Source organism: Heloderma suspectum, chromosome 17 (genome assembly GCF_057233095.1).
Source record: "Heloderma suspectum isolate Gila_16-S chromosome 17, 16-S_ref, whole genome shotgun sequence".
Classification (NCBI taxonomy): domain Eukaryota; kingdom Metazoa; phylum Chordata; class Lepidosauria; order Squamata; family Helodermatidae; genus Heloderma; species Heloderma suspectum.
The window spans coordinates 623472-638376 of NC_139474.1; the positions used below are offsets into that span (position 1 = coordinate 623472).

Sequence of the window (14905 nt, forward strand, 5' to 3'; positions counted from 1 at the left end):
TGACCTCGCTGACCAGGTTGATGTAAGAATTAGAAGAAGGGAACGTATGCAACAGGCCACCAACACTCAGGCACTCACCTTGCCGCCACCGCCACCAAGCAGGTTAGACGCTGCCTTCCCAGACACGCCGTTTACAGCGTTGCTGCGATGTTTTGGCAAAGGGCAAGCAGAGGCCCGTTGCTTCTTTCCCTCACAACTGAAATCTTGGTGTTTGTTTACCTTAACTTAAAAATTAGGCCAAAGGCTGGAGAAAGCAGCTTCGAGGGCCGTTTCTCAATATCTGCCCCTGGTTTAAATGGAGGTTGTCTCTGTCAGGTGATCTTGCACAACCACCCATGTTGCACAGCAGCATCTCACTTCCCATCCCCCAAAGAGAGACAGACAGACATTTGGAGGGACCCCCCGCAAAAAAGATGTATTCACAATCCATGCTACTCAAAAGGGGGGTGTTTTATCACTCACAGCTGGCAAAACCTTAAAGGAGCATGTTTTCTGAATGATACGTAAGGATCCCCCACCACCACCTTTCTGCTTTTCTTTAAAATTCTAATAACTTTGTAAAGGTCTCTCTCTTTCTCTTCCCAGAACAGCCTGAGAGTTTTTGTCTGTTACTGCACTGAGCTATAGAAGCTAAACAGGGACAGGTAAAGACATCAGCAGTTTAACAGTAGATTTGTTTTTATACCCCCCAAATCAATAGCATCTCCAGCACTCAAGACCCAGAATTAGCATGCACATGTCGGCAGTCGTCTCTCCCCTCCCCAAAGTCCTTGGCAGGGAAACAGCAAGGAGAGAGTGGCAGCAGCAACTCGGCTTACGGAAGGGGAAAGAGCTGGGCGTGGTGGCAGGGAGCCATGGCTCTTGATCCCTAGACCAGGAGTGGTGTATCGATTGCTGGCGGAGACCTGGCTTTGCGTCGATACAGCAATGGCTGCAAGCAAATGCCTGCAGCTGTCTGGGTTGGACACGCTGTGTCTGCCCTGCCTTGGGGGAAGCCCTGCCTGCTCGCACCTCTAAGCATGGCCCCAGGCAGCTGCACCCCTTTAGCCCCTTAAGGGAGGGGTCTGTCTTCTCCATTCCCCTGCGAGGGGCTGCCCCACAGCAGGTGGGAAGGGGCAGGCACATCACTCTGTCCCTCAGCCTATTCATCTCGGGCTTCAAACTGACTTGGTATGCCCTGGTTAGTGAGATCTGCCCCCCAGTGACTGGAAATATTAGAGGGGTCTGCCCATTCCATTCCTCTAAGGGGAGATGCCCCACAGCAGGTCCCCCAAAGGTTCATGGCAGGCAACACTAACGCATCAGTCTGCTGGATGTAGCTCATTTCATCAAGACACTAGTCCTGAGGAACTCAATTCCAGAGGGTAATAAAGAACACAGGAGTTGGAGGCTTGGGGCTAGGGTTGGAGCATGTCTAGGCAGGTGAGTTTTAATTTCTTAAAAGGGAGCGTAGGCCTTACATGTGTCCTGTTTTTTTTCTGTATGGAATAATTAAGCAGATTTTCCAGGTAGTAGATAAAAAGCTCAACCAGCTCAGGGGCTTGGTGTGGGCAGCCGATCAGGCAGTGTAGCTTCTCATTGTCCCTGTACCTGCAGCCCAGCATGGCACATTCAGCTGGTAGGCAGGAAAAACTCAAGACACACACCATCCTGGACAGCAGCTGCCAGCAGTCACTCCTTTGTTCCATATTCCTTCCTTCATTCTTCATTCAACAGAGTCTTCGTTTAACGGGCTTTTGTAGTTCAGTGATAAGGAAAAGGGACTCTGAGCATTTAATGGTCGGGATCGCTAACTTCTTGATCTTTGGGGCAGCTGCACTTTCTAGTCACTAGTCCAGGGGCAGGAATACTCCAGTCCCCTGACAGATGGGCTAGCAGTACAATAAATGTTGTAACAGAGCTTCACATGTACAGAGAGCGTGGAGGGCACTGAGATTGCTGACTGAGGGCACAAAGGAAGAGGGCACTTCTGCAATGGAAGGCAGGCAGGCGGCAAGCTCTTTCCAGAAGAAGCGTGAAATACACAAGAAAACGTACAGGCAATTTCATTGCTCCTTTGGCCAGCCACTCTCCCTCAGGATAACCCACCTCACCAGGTGGATGTGAAGGTAAAAGGGCAGGAATGACTTGTGCTACCGTAACCTCCTTGGAAGAAAGGAGGGACATAAATGGCGCCATCATTATCATAATCTCCTTGAAAGGCGGTGAGCAAAAATATTTACCAGACTTGGGGGCAGGGCGGGGAGTGGGGAGAGATGCCATGCTACCAGGTATTGCTGGCAAAATTATAAGTTCCCCTGCTCAGGTTGGCCACTCCTGCTCAGAAAGTGATGTCTCAAAAACACACTGCATCTCTCTGAGTTTCTCCTCCCCGCCAGCTGAATGTGTTCTGCTGGGTTAGGCTGCAAGAACAGGGCCGATGAGCAACGGTTATGGTGCTGCTCTGCCCGGGCAGTTGCCTACACCAAGCCTCTGAGCTATTGGGTGATACAGAAATATAATAAACAAACAAACAAACAAACCACATGGAAAACCAGCGTAATTATTCTATCTTGAAAAAATGCTTGATGTGATTTATTCACATTATTTCAATCTGCCAATGTCGTGACACACATTGTCGATGCCCATTTTGCAGTCCTCCTCAGGTTGCCTCTCACTCCACCCATGTGAGGGGCACAGCTAATGAGTCCCACCAGTTCCCCGGGACCCCTTCCCAGATGGAAGGAAACAGGCCGGCAATCCAGCAGCCAGGGTCTCCTTCCTCCTGGCTGACTCTCCTGCCAGTTCCGGGCAGAGCTGCTGGGATTCTTCCGGCCAGGCGTACATGCAGCAATCTTCTTTCCCACTAAGTTGTCACTTTTGTAAATAATCAAGTTTCTAGTCCCTATGGCAGCAATGATATGCTTGAAAGTGTGAGAATATTTATTTATTTATTTATTTCTATCCTGCCCAATAGCCGAAGCTCTCTGAATGACACCCCATTTCAAGGAAGACGTTGGAGCTGCAGGAAGCGCAGAAAAGGGCAAGATTTGCAATCAAGCCCCTTTCCCCTCCCCATGGCTGGCAGAGTCAGGCAAAGCAACGTAATGTGCATCGTGTCCGCAGATGGAGACATTCTGGTTCTGCTGGCCCAGAGTTTTTAAAGCCTGGAGAATACACAGCCCTATCTAAGCCAGCCTTTCTCAAGCTGGCACCCTCCAGAAGAGTTGGACTACAACTCTCATCACCCCATGCAGTCTGGGGATTATGGGAGTTGTAACCCAACACATCTGGAGGGCACCAGGCTGGGGAAGGCTACTGCACTAGCCCGCAGAGCAAAAGAACCCAAGGGCAGGAAGCAGCTGGTGTGCAAATTTAGCCCCTCTGTATGGGTGGGCTTCTTCAGGATGATTCGTTGATACCAGTTTCTGGGATTTCCAGCTACCTGGATGCAGGGCTTTAAAGCAAAATAAGAATCGCGCTCCTTTCGCTGTTGCACCAAATGCCGCATGTCTAACACGCCATTTTGAGGCCAAGGGACCCATTTCCTCACAAAGTGACAGCGGCACTTTCTGCTCGGCTCTGAACAGGCCATCTGCCAGCCTCAAAAACCCTCCAACTTAGACACACGCAATTGAGCCGAACACGGCTTCCCTTCTGAAACCTTCTTTGCAGCCTGTTGCCCTGCCCCTTCGTACAAATGGGGATGAGCAGATTACAGACAACTCAAGGCCTCTCGTCAGGGGCATGCTGGCAATGAAGCTGCCCTCTGAAGCTCTGCAGTACAGCAGAAGGAACAGAAACAGCCCCCACCCAGCTGCAGCTCACATAACCAGCACGACCCCATACCCACCGCTCTCCCCCGTCTCCAAACTGAAAGACATAGTTATATATCTGCTGCTCACTCTCTGGCAAATTGACGTCAACACACTCGCAAATCACAGCCTCTGCTTCAAGGAAAGCCATGCCACATGCTGACGAAGTCAACCTGCAGGCACGCCAGAGCATGCCAGCCTATGAGTCCACCGCGGAGCCAAGCGGGTGCTCTGGACTGCCAAATTTGGTCTCTGGTTCCCGGCCAGATGCTCCCAAATGATCAGCATTCGCAACCGGCTCTTCTGCTAAATCTGCCCCTAGAGTCTGCTTTCTCATGTGGTCTGACGCTGGCAGAACCGCACACCCAGCTCCAGGGACCTTCGGCAAGGGCGGGTGCGACCCAAGACATCACAGCCTAGCGGGTGGGAAGCGCCGGAGCCGGCAGAGAACGGATCCTGCATGATGAATTTAAAAACACATACATTAGGGCAGAGAAGGACCAGCAGCCGCAGCCAAGGAAAACGCCCCTCCCGTAGGCCGTTTCTGGCAAGTCATGTAAGAAGAGGGCAGAAGCTTCCCTCGCTGAGGGCACAGCTGCTTCATTTGCCCTCAGCGACATCAGCATGTGGCCAACTGACTGGTGGCATCAGCCCATCCACTAGGTGTGGCCTGGCTGGCTGCGCATCATCACAATGGCATCCCACTCACTAAACGATTTCCCACTTCCCAGGAGGAAAACAAACCTCTCGGAAATGGTGCTGGTGCAAGAGCAGACGGGACAGCAGCAAGCAGTGTCAAAAAAGGTGAACAGTCAGGGAGGTGGAACGGAAATATTACCACATCTCCAAAAGCAGCACTTCCCTCCCCAAATGGGCATATAATTTGCAGAACCCCAACCTGGGCACGAGCTGGAAACAGGAGTAATCACAGACGAGATTCCCCTCCACCCACCCGTCTGCATTTCTATAATTTTTTTAAATAGAAGACCATACATTGGGTCCCTGTAATTTTTAGTTATGGTTCTCCAGTGGCCAAAAAACAACATGAGGGATCAGTCCCAGCTGATCCAGATTAGGGTAACCTCATGAAGGAGGAGGAGGAGGAGGAGGAGAGGGTGAATCCTCTACCTTTCCCAGTACTGCACCACAGGTGTGACAAGCAGCACCTCCCCAATTCATCTGTAGAATTGTTAACGGCACAGGACCACCTTTGTCCTACTTGCCACCTGGTCACCCTAATGCAGTTACAGGCATAAACAGGATGAGCATTATAAAGATGAGCACCGCTGGAGGACTCAACACCCACCACAATCTTTCAGGGCAGCCGGCTATGCAGAATGTATACAGATCAAAGAATTCAAGTTATCTTGGGGCCAAATTTCAAAAATTAGGAACATGGGAAGAGCCCTGCTGGATCAGATCAAGGGTGACTGGGAAGAGGGCCTTCTCTGTGGTGGCGCCATAGGTGGTGTGTCCATCCCAGGCAGGTTCATATGGTTCCAGTACTTTTCACTGTTTAGACCTTTTTATGCTCCAAGGCTTTAATGGGTGACTGGTGGGTGCTGTTCTTAAAGAATCATAGAATCATAGAATAGTAGGGTTGGAAGGGGCCTACGAGTCCAACCCCTTGCTCAATGCGGGAATCTGTCAAAGCATCCCTGGCAGATGGCTGTCCAGCTTCATCCTGAATGCCTCCAGTGTGGGAGAGCCCACCACCTCCCTAGGTAATTGGTTCCATGGGCAGATCCTCTGCTTTTTAAAAATGATTTGAGACTGCTTTTACTGCTATAGGATTTTCCTGAATTGTCTCATATTTTTGTGTTATTTTAGGTTGAATGCTCTAAAACATTGTGCATATCATTTTATAGTAGAAAGCAGTATATAAATAAGCAGAATGAATACAAATAAGTAAATCTTACACAAACCAAGCCAGGAAAGACCATAGGTCAACCTTGCAATTTCCACAGCATATTTCACCTGACTGAATCTGATCGTCTGAGAAAGGAAGTTCCCTCTCCATGTGGCTGCCTTCCCCCTGCTCAAAATGTGCCCTTTCCTCTACTTGGATGCAAACCAGAAAACAGCATTCTCTAACCTTTCCCAACCTTTGGCATTAGTAAACAGCTGTCTGGGTTAGCTTCACTGACAGGCCACAAAAGGGACGACCTGCCCCCTCTGCAAACATGGTGCCCGTTCGTCTGGATGAAAGGAAGAAGGAAAGGGGGAGAGGATGACAAGGACACCTGGCTGCTGCCATGAGCCAACTCAGGAACTGGGCCAGGGTCTTCACAGGCATGTTGGTCCCACAGACCAGAAAGCTGACAGAGAGAGATAATTCTGTGATTCTGAGATTTTGATCCATCAGCCAACAAATATTAAATTCCAGAAGCAAACTTAGTCATCACACATCATCCCTTTCCCCCCCTCCTTTTTATTTTTAACAATATCAGTAAAAATACAAAAAAGAAACACAAACTCCACAAGACACTCACAGTACTGGCAGTACATGCTCCCAGACACAATTTGCCTTATGATGATTATTCTAACATAATAATCATCACAACTAGATTACACATGGATTTATTCTATTTTATTTAGAACCGTTTTGAAATGCCCTCTGCTCACTGAGCACTTTGAGGTGATGAACAAATAAAAACAGTACAAAAATGAAATACATAAACCATAAAAAGCTGAATAACTTTTTGTACAGTAAAACCAGGAATGTATAATAAAAACAGAGGGCAGCATTGGCTAGTAAAAGCCCAGTGCAGAGTTGTCTTTGCCAGCCACCTAGAGGACCCTAGCCAAAGCCAAAGCTCGCTGGGGAGGGAGTTCCACAGCCAAGGTGCTGCTACCCAGAAGGCCCTGTCTCAAGGATCCAACCACCTGACCCCTCTAGGACATGGAACTTGTAATAAGGCATCAGCTGAGGAACATACATTGCAGGCAGGCTCATTCAGGGAGACGCGGTATTTCGGATACCCGGCCCCAAGCCCTTTAGGACCTCATAGGTAAGAACCAGCACCTCAAAAACAAGCTGGAAGCCAGAGCAGCTGTTTTAAGGCCAGAGTTATATGGTCTGGAAAACACAGTCCAGATAACAGTCTCGGCACCACTTTTTTCACTATCTAAAATTTTGAGACACTCTTCAAGGGAAGCCCCACGTTGAGTGTGTCATCTAAATGGCAGGTGATTAACGCATGGATCATTATGGCTAGATCCGCCTTCCCCAGGAAAGGACAAAACTGGCATACCAGCTGAAGCTGGGCAAAGGCACTCCTGGCCACCGCTGCCCCCCCCGACTATCCAGAAGCAGTGCTGGATCCAAGAGCACCCCCAAGCTGTGCACCTGATCTTCCAGAGGAAGTGCTGCCCCACCTTGAAGAGACGGTGCTCCCAATCCTGGGTTGGAGCTCTGCCTTGGCTGGATCGAGCCTCCGTTCGTTCACCCACATCCAGTCCCTCTTTGCGTCCAGGCGTTGGTTCAGGACTCCCTCGGCCTCCTTGGCATCAGTTGAAAAGGACAAAGCTGGATATCATCAGCATAGCGATGAGACTCAGTCCCAAAACTGCAGATGTCCTCTCCCAGTTAAATGCTTCAAGTAGACATTAAACAGCATGAGGGACAAAATAGAGCCTTGTCCCCCACCACTGCCTTCTGGGAATGCTCAGCCAAATAGGACTAGAACCATCATCCTACAGTGTCTCCAAGTCCCATATCGGCCAAGCAACCCAGAAGAGTGCTACAATCCACACTGTCACATGCCCCTGAGAGGTCCACCAGAGTAAACATGGATGCACTCCCCCAGAGTATTTAGGAATCCTTCAGGATCCATTTGTCTCCAAGGTCAGACCAACGTAATAGGCCCCCCAGCCCTGCAGAGGTGAAAGGGCCCAGATAATCTAATCATCAGGTAGTGAACTATCCATAACCATGACAACAGGGGTGAGGGGGTGACGGAGAGATCTGAAATCACCATCATCATGTCCAACAAAAACCAGGTCAAGTTTGTGTCCTGCCACATGCGAAGGGTCAAATATTCACTGAGACAGTTGGTGGTTGCCATGGAAGCCATGAAATCCTGAGCTCCTCCTACTGAGGGGGCCTTGGGATAAGAGTTGAGGTCCCCCAACAAAAGTATCTCCAAACCGACCTCCATCAGGTTGGGCACACAGCCAGTTGGGCAGCGTGTTGGGCGGTATGCCTACAAAATCCCTATCCTGTCTCGTTGCTCTTCCCACAGGTGCAAACGCTCAAATCTTGTCAGACAGGGTACCTCAACAAGGGAGTGGATTTATGACAGAGCCACCTCCCTGCCTGTAGGTCTAGCCTGCTGCCACCCTCAAAGCCTGGTGGGCACAAGAGAGTCAAACGGCAAATGGGATGGCAGAGCCAGTTGGACTTGGCTGTATGCCGACACTACTGAGGACCCATGAAACCAAATTGCTCTCATCCTCTATCAGCAAAGAACTCTGGCATCCTCTCGCACCACAACATCCAAAGAATCATGCTCCAAGCGCTGCCCAGTGCTTCTCCAAGTTTCTTAGCTTGCCGCCATGGGGACTGCAGCAAAACATGGGAAGCAAACCTTCTCTGCTTTGCCTGTGAGGGATCTGAGGCGTGATCCATGCTGGAGGACTGGTCAGCACTTTCCGCACAAGAAGGTAGTAAGGAGGACAACCGCTTCAGACGAAAGGTCAGGAATATCACTTTGAAAGCTTCCCTGTGTTAAAAAAAAACAAAAAAACCTCCATGCAAGTCAAAAACCAGCACATCTTCCCCTGCTGCTCTGTTCTACTTGCACAGAGTTGTTTTCACATACAGAGAAGCACTGAACATGCAATGCCTTCCTGCAGTCTGAAGCACGGACGTCCAGCTTTCCACCTCCTTCTGCTGCACACACAGGTCCAGCCAGTCACCAAGCAGCGAACACGCAGAGTTCAGATTTATGTTTTGCCAAATGATGTGCTTTGATCTCAGCTCATGGGCAGCCAATAACGATTAGCATAATAATACTGGCATAGGAGCCAACAAGGTTGCTTGGGAGAGGAGCAACTAGAATGGCTGCCAAAATTCACCCAAGCCAGCATTAGGGAGAACTATTATGGTGCTGTTTTTTGCACCACATCACCCATATTTTCACAATACGTTAACTAGTTTGTGCTGATTATCCTTTTCTTCAAAGAGAGAGCATGCATGCATGAGAACGATTTAACACGTCAAAAACATGATGGAGCACAACTACACACAGCGATGCTCACGCATGAAACACACAGGGCCATTTCTTAGGCAAGGAATGACCGTATTAGAACACAGCTCTTCCAAGGAGGTTGTACAAAGCATAGGAGATTAGATTTCACTGCTGGAGAAAGTGTGGGGAGACCGGCCTTAATAGAAAGTTGTTGTAGTAGCGTCTACGCCAAAAATTATTTATTTATTGCATTTATATTCCACCTTTTTTCCTCTTGCAAGGAACCCAAGGCGGCTTACATTATCTTCCTCTCCATTTTATCCTCATAACAAGAACTCTGTGAGGTAGGTTGGGCTGAGTCTGTGACTGGCCCAGAGTCACCCAGTGAGCTTCCATGGATGAGTGGGGACTAGAACCCTGATCTAGATAAGGCCCTCTCTCTTAGTCTCAACTCCCCCGCCCTTTTGCAATATGGGGATAACGATACCGACCTACTTTACAGGTAGGTCATTGTAACAAATATCATTGTAACAAATACTTGGGAAATGCCTGTGAAGTGCTCTGAACACTCAAAATGCTTACATAGAAGCTGAAAATACATGAAAATACCCTCCATGGCCTGCCCTCCCCCATCTTGCACAGTTACAAGATGGGGGATACGTGGCTCAACAACACTACAAGTGAGAAGGAGCTTGGAATTGTTGTCGATCACAAGCTGAATATGAGCCAACAATGTGATGTGGCTGCAAAAAAGGCAAATGCTATTTGGGGTTGCATTCATAGAAGCACAGCTTCCAAATCCCGGGAAGTACTAGTTCCCCTGTACTCAGCACTGGTTAGGCCTCATCTGGAGTACTGTGTCCAGTTCTGGGCACCACACATTGAGAAGGATGCAGACAAACTGGAGAGGGTTCAGAGGAGGGCAACAAAGATGATCAGGGGACTGGAAACAAAGCCCTATGAAGAGAGACTGAAAGAACTGGGCACGTTTAGCCTTGAGAAGAGAAGACTGAGGGGAGATAGGATGGCGCTCTTCAAGTACTTGAAAGGTTGTCCCAGAGAAGAAGGCCAGGACCTCTTCTCGATCATCCCAGAGTGCAAGACATGGAAGAATGGGCTCAAGTTCCAGGAAGCCAGATTCCGGCTGACCATCAGGAGAAACTTCCTTTTAGAGCAATACAACAATGGAACCCATTCCCTAGGGAGGTGGTGGGCTCTCCCACACTGGAGGCATTCAAGATGAAGCCGGACAGCCATCTGTCAGGGATGCTCTGACTTGGGATTCCTGCATTGAGCAGGGGGCTGGACTCGATGGCCTTGTAGGCCCCTTCCAACCCTACTATTCTATGATTCTATGATCTCTCTGCTTGTATATCCCAACACCATGCCCATGATCTTTGCCCGTCCAGCTTCATCATCCGAAGATCTCAGACTCCCTCCAAAGACTCCCTTGCTGCCCCTTAGGCCAGGAACTGCCTCCTGAATATCTCTGTGAAGCCACCTCCCTTCCTTCCTTCCTATCTATATTTATGAACTGCTTACATTAAATCAATGTCTAAGTGATGTACAGAGGACAAGTTCACCTTTCTGGGAATGCCTGTTGGAAAAGGTATGTTTTTAGTAAGTGCCGAAGTCCCTAACTTGGAGTGGCTGAGAGTTCCAGATGGTGGGCACTACAACACCGAAGGCCCTGTTCCAAGCCATGATGGACCAAACCTCTTGGGTAACACCAGGAGGGCATCTCCAGATGAGCGCAGCAACCGAGCAGGCTGGGAGGGGCTCTCGTAAGTATCCCGGTCCCGGGTTGTTTAGGGCTCAGTAAGCAAGTACCGAAACCTTAAGCCGGCCCAGCAGCATGCCTGCAGCCACAGCAGTTCCCTCAGCATAGCTGTAATATGCTGGCAATGCGCCACTCCCATTACCAGCCTGGTCGCAGCACTCTGCACCAAATGCAGCTTCTGGACCAGCCTTTAGGGCAGCCCCACATAAAGCATATTGCAGTAATCCATAGTCCACAGTGGTCAAGCGATCCCTATCCAGGAATGGCCGTCACCATCTTACCCACTGGAGCTGGTCAAAGGCACTTCTGGCCATCAGAGACCCCTGTGCCTCCCGGGACAGCGCTCTGGATCAGTGAGCGTGCCCAGACTTCCTCCTTCAGATCCCACTTCCTCTGTGACGCCTCTGGCACAGCCCCTTTGATGGCCTCACAGAGGCATTCGGAAAGCCTGTTCTTGCCCTGTGTCCCCCCTCCTTCATCTCCACACCTTTCCTCTGTTGTCTCCCTTGGGACAATTTCTGCAGCGCAGAGACCTGGCCATCATCTTGCAGCTGCTCCGTAAAGCGCCAATGCACATGGACATGGCCACAGGAACAACTGAAACATCTGCTGCTTGCTTGCTTGGTACCCTGCCTCTCACCAAGAGAAATGGCACTCAAGGTGGCTCTCACCAAGACTCAATCAGAAAGGCCTCAGGTTGCTTGCAAAGCACCCCTGCCCCGCCCCTGCCTAGCAGCCATTGTGCCATGTGGGTGCCTGGGCCACCTCCTGGGAAACCTTTTGGGCCCAGCAAGCCAGCCAGGATGCAAGGAGCACGTTCAGCAGCGCACACAGGCGCACAGGGTACTCTCCCCTTTGCTCAAGAGGCCATTTGGAAAAGGCACACACCTTCTTGCCCCAGCAAACATCCCCGATGCTTCTAACACCTTTCTGATCACATCCCACTGAGCTCTGTTTGAAACTCCAAACAATTATCCAGATCAAGTGTCAAGCCGCAGCAGCAGCAGCAGCAGCCACTTCCCTCCCCCCACCCAATAAATCCCTTTCCAAGCAGACGATCTGGCTTCAAGCCTCCTCTTGCCCCACTTTGGCACATTCTACACTTGAAACTGAGGTGCTGCCTCCTTTCTGGAATAGGGAGGACATGTTGGGGGATGATGACATAGGGGGAGCTCATCTCCGGCACCGAGACAGCGTCCTTGGCTAGGGAAGAGAGCTTTGTGTCCCGTTACCCCAGATAGCTCAACAGAGCCTCCGCAGACAGGGCAGTCTGCTGGGGGAAAACAAGGGGGGGGCATCACTGTCACACCTGTCCTGTTGGCTTTTCAGAAGTATCTTGTGGTCACAGCTGGAAATGCTGGACCAGCTGGACTCATGCCAACAACTGGGCATTTTCATGGAGGACAGCTCCATCAAGGGCCGCTGGCCATAACGAGGGAGCCAGGCAAGAACATGTTGCGGCCAGGGGGATTCCTGCTCAGAGTTCCAGCCAGACAGCCAGGCCTCTTCAGGATATGCCATCCCATTCCCCTTCCTCCCACTTGGTTTTTTTATCGTTGTCACACACAACACGCACGCACATGGTGAGTCACCATTCTGTGGCCACTGAGCATGTCCAGTCTTCATTTGGTGTTTCCCCCCGTGAGGAATTTTCCTTCCTAAAGTTGTTTGAACTTCTGCAAACCTTGGGTGGATTCTCCCAAGCCTGATGAAACCTCCCTCTTGTACCCTTTTGACTACTTAAGGGTCCACATTCACCTCCGAACTTTGGAAATAGAGGAAATTAGGACAGGGAAATGTAACCTCCAGGGTCTACCTCAGAATACCGGGTGTTGGTAGCAAATAACAGGGGAAAGGGAACGCTGCCCCCTTCAGTCCCTCTTGTGGGCTTACCAAAGACACCTGGCTGGCCACTGTGGGATGGTGGATGCTGAGCCCGCCTCACCTGATCCAGCATGTCCATTAAGGGCATGATAAGCCTGAACCAAGATTTGGGAGGCCCTGGGCAGCTGCATCTCTCAGCTGTGTTCACAGAATCATAGAATAGCAGGGTTGGAAGGGGCCTAACAAGACCATCGAGTCCAACCCCCTGCTCAATGTGGGAGTCCAAGTCAAAGCATCCCTGACTGGAGTTTGGGGGGAGGGGTGCTGCTGCTGCTGCTTTTTTTGCCTGGCTTCTGTTGCTTAAACAGATGTTAGCTGAACTTGGAACCCTCCTCAGGGTAGCTTGAAGTTTTGTCAAACTGACAAAGAGGTTCACAAAAGAATGTGAATGACGCAAAGAACAAAGAGAGAATAGTGATTCATACCATCTCTCGGTACACTAAAATTCAGGTAACCAACCAAAAAAGGGTGAACATTCAGGACAGGGAAAAGGCCGAGTATTTCTTCATGCAACACATGAACCTCTTGTGGAACGCTGTGCCACAGGACACAACACGGCTGCTAGCTGAGATGGCTTTACGAAACGGTTAAACCACTTGGTGGGCAGGGGGAGTGGAACAATACATGACCCATGTCCATGAGATTACCAACAGTAGGAAAGAGAAAACTGATAATTTTTTCTCCCACTTACATATTAAAACTACCTGACTCAGGAAAGACAGTTCTGTTCAGGAAAGACAGACACAAATATTCCTTTACACAAGAGGAGTACTACCTAGAGAAGATGTGGTTATTCCCAGCAGTAATTCACTTGGTACCTCTATGAAACCTCCATGTTCAGTAGCAGTACAGCTAAGTACAATGAGAATGGTGGCCTTCAAACCCTGCTTGTGGGCTTCCCAGAAATGTAGGAGGCTGCCTTCTACTGAGCTGGACCACTGGTCCATCTAGCCCAGCATGTTCTACAGTGGCAGGAATGGCTCTCCAGGGTCTCACGTAAGCGTCTTTCCCAGCCTCACCTAGAGATGCTGGGAATCAAACCTGGGAAACTTTGCAGGCAAAACATGTGCTCTACCACGGAGCTACAGACCTCTGGGGTTGAGGAGGATCTTGGAATTGTTGTTGATCACAAGCTGAATATGAGCCAACAATTTCGTGGCTGCAAAAAAGGCAAATGCTACTTGGGGCTGCATTAGTAGAAGCATAGCTTCCAAATCCTGGGAAGTACAAATTCCCCCTCTCCTCAGCACTGGTTAGGCCTCATCTGGAGTACTATGTCCAGTTCTGGGCACCACACTTGAAGAAGGATGCAGACAAACTGGAGGGGGTTCAGAGGAGGGCAACAAAGAGGATCAGGGGACTGGAAACAAAGCCCTATGAAGAGAGACTGAAGGAACTGGGCACGTTTAGCCTTGAGAAGAGAAGCCTGAGGGGAGGTAGGATAGCGCTCTTCAAGGACTTGAAAGGTTGTCACAGAGAAGAAGGCCAGGACCTCTTCCCGACCATCCCAGAGTGCAGGACTCGAAATAATGGGCTCAAGTTACAGGCAGTCGGATTCTGGCTGAACATCAGGGAAAACCTCCCGACTGTTAGAGCAATACGTCAATGGGACTCATTCCCATAGGAAGGCGGTGGGCTCTCCCACACTGGAGGCATTCAAGATGAGGCTGGGCAGCCACCTGTCAGGGATGCGCAGACCTGGATTCCTGCATTGAGCAGGGGGTTGGATTCGATGGTCTTATAGGTTCCTTCCAACCCTACTATTCTATGATTCTATGTTTGGCATGAGCCCTTTGGCTCAACTGAAGAACTAGCAAAAGGGAAAGGCACCGATTATAGAAGCAGAAATGTTCCCAAGTTCCAGAAAAGGCTTTAATAAGCCCGATGCGTTTTGGAAAGATATTTCCTTCTTCAGGGGCTGCAAATAAAATGTCACTATAAAACATTATAGAATCTGAATGCTGGAAGAACTGGACCCATACAAAGAACTATCCAAATCCCAGAGAATGGCTCTCTCCATAGCTATCGGCCCCAGGAGCTCAGCAGTTTAGTCTGCTTCAGAATTCCAACTGCTGGGGACGAATGACGGGAGGTCTGTGGCCGTCATACCCTGCTTGTGAGCCTCCCAGGGGTACCTGGCTGGCCTCTGTTGGCAACAGTATGCTAGGCTAGAGGGAGCCACCCTGGACTGAACCAGCACGGAAATTCATGGGTCTGTTCCTTCAAAACAAGCGAACACAAACTCCACGTACCGT

The 14905-nt window shown here is 49.9% G+C and overlaps 1 protein-coding gene across 6 annotated transcripts in view; it reads right to left on the bottom strand.

Moving 5' to 3' along the window:
• PC (pyruvate carboxylase) overlaps positions 1-14905 on the bottom strand; it is a 229481-nt gene that overhangs the window by 181462 nt on the left and 33114 nt on the right. Inside the window, exon 4 of one of the 6 annotated variants that reach the window (XM_084823722.1) lies at positions 7173-7297. The exons of 4 other annotated variants lie outside the window; for them this stretch is intronic. The gene's annotated coding sequence lies outside the window, so the exon portion shown is untranslated. Of the gene's footprint in view, positions 1-7172; positions 7324-14905 lie in introns of all 6 variants that reach the window. One more of the 6 variants, XM_084823723.1, reaches the window with a different exon arrangement.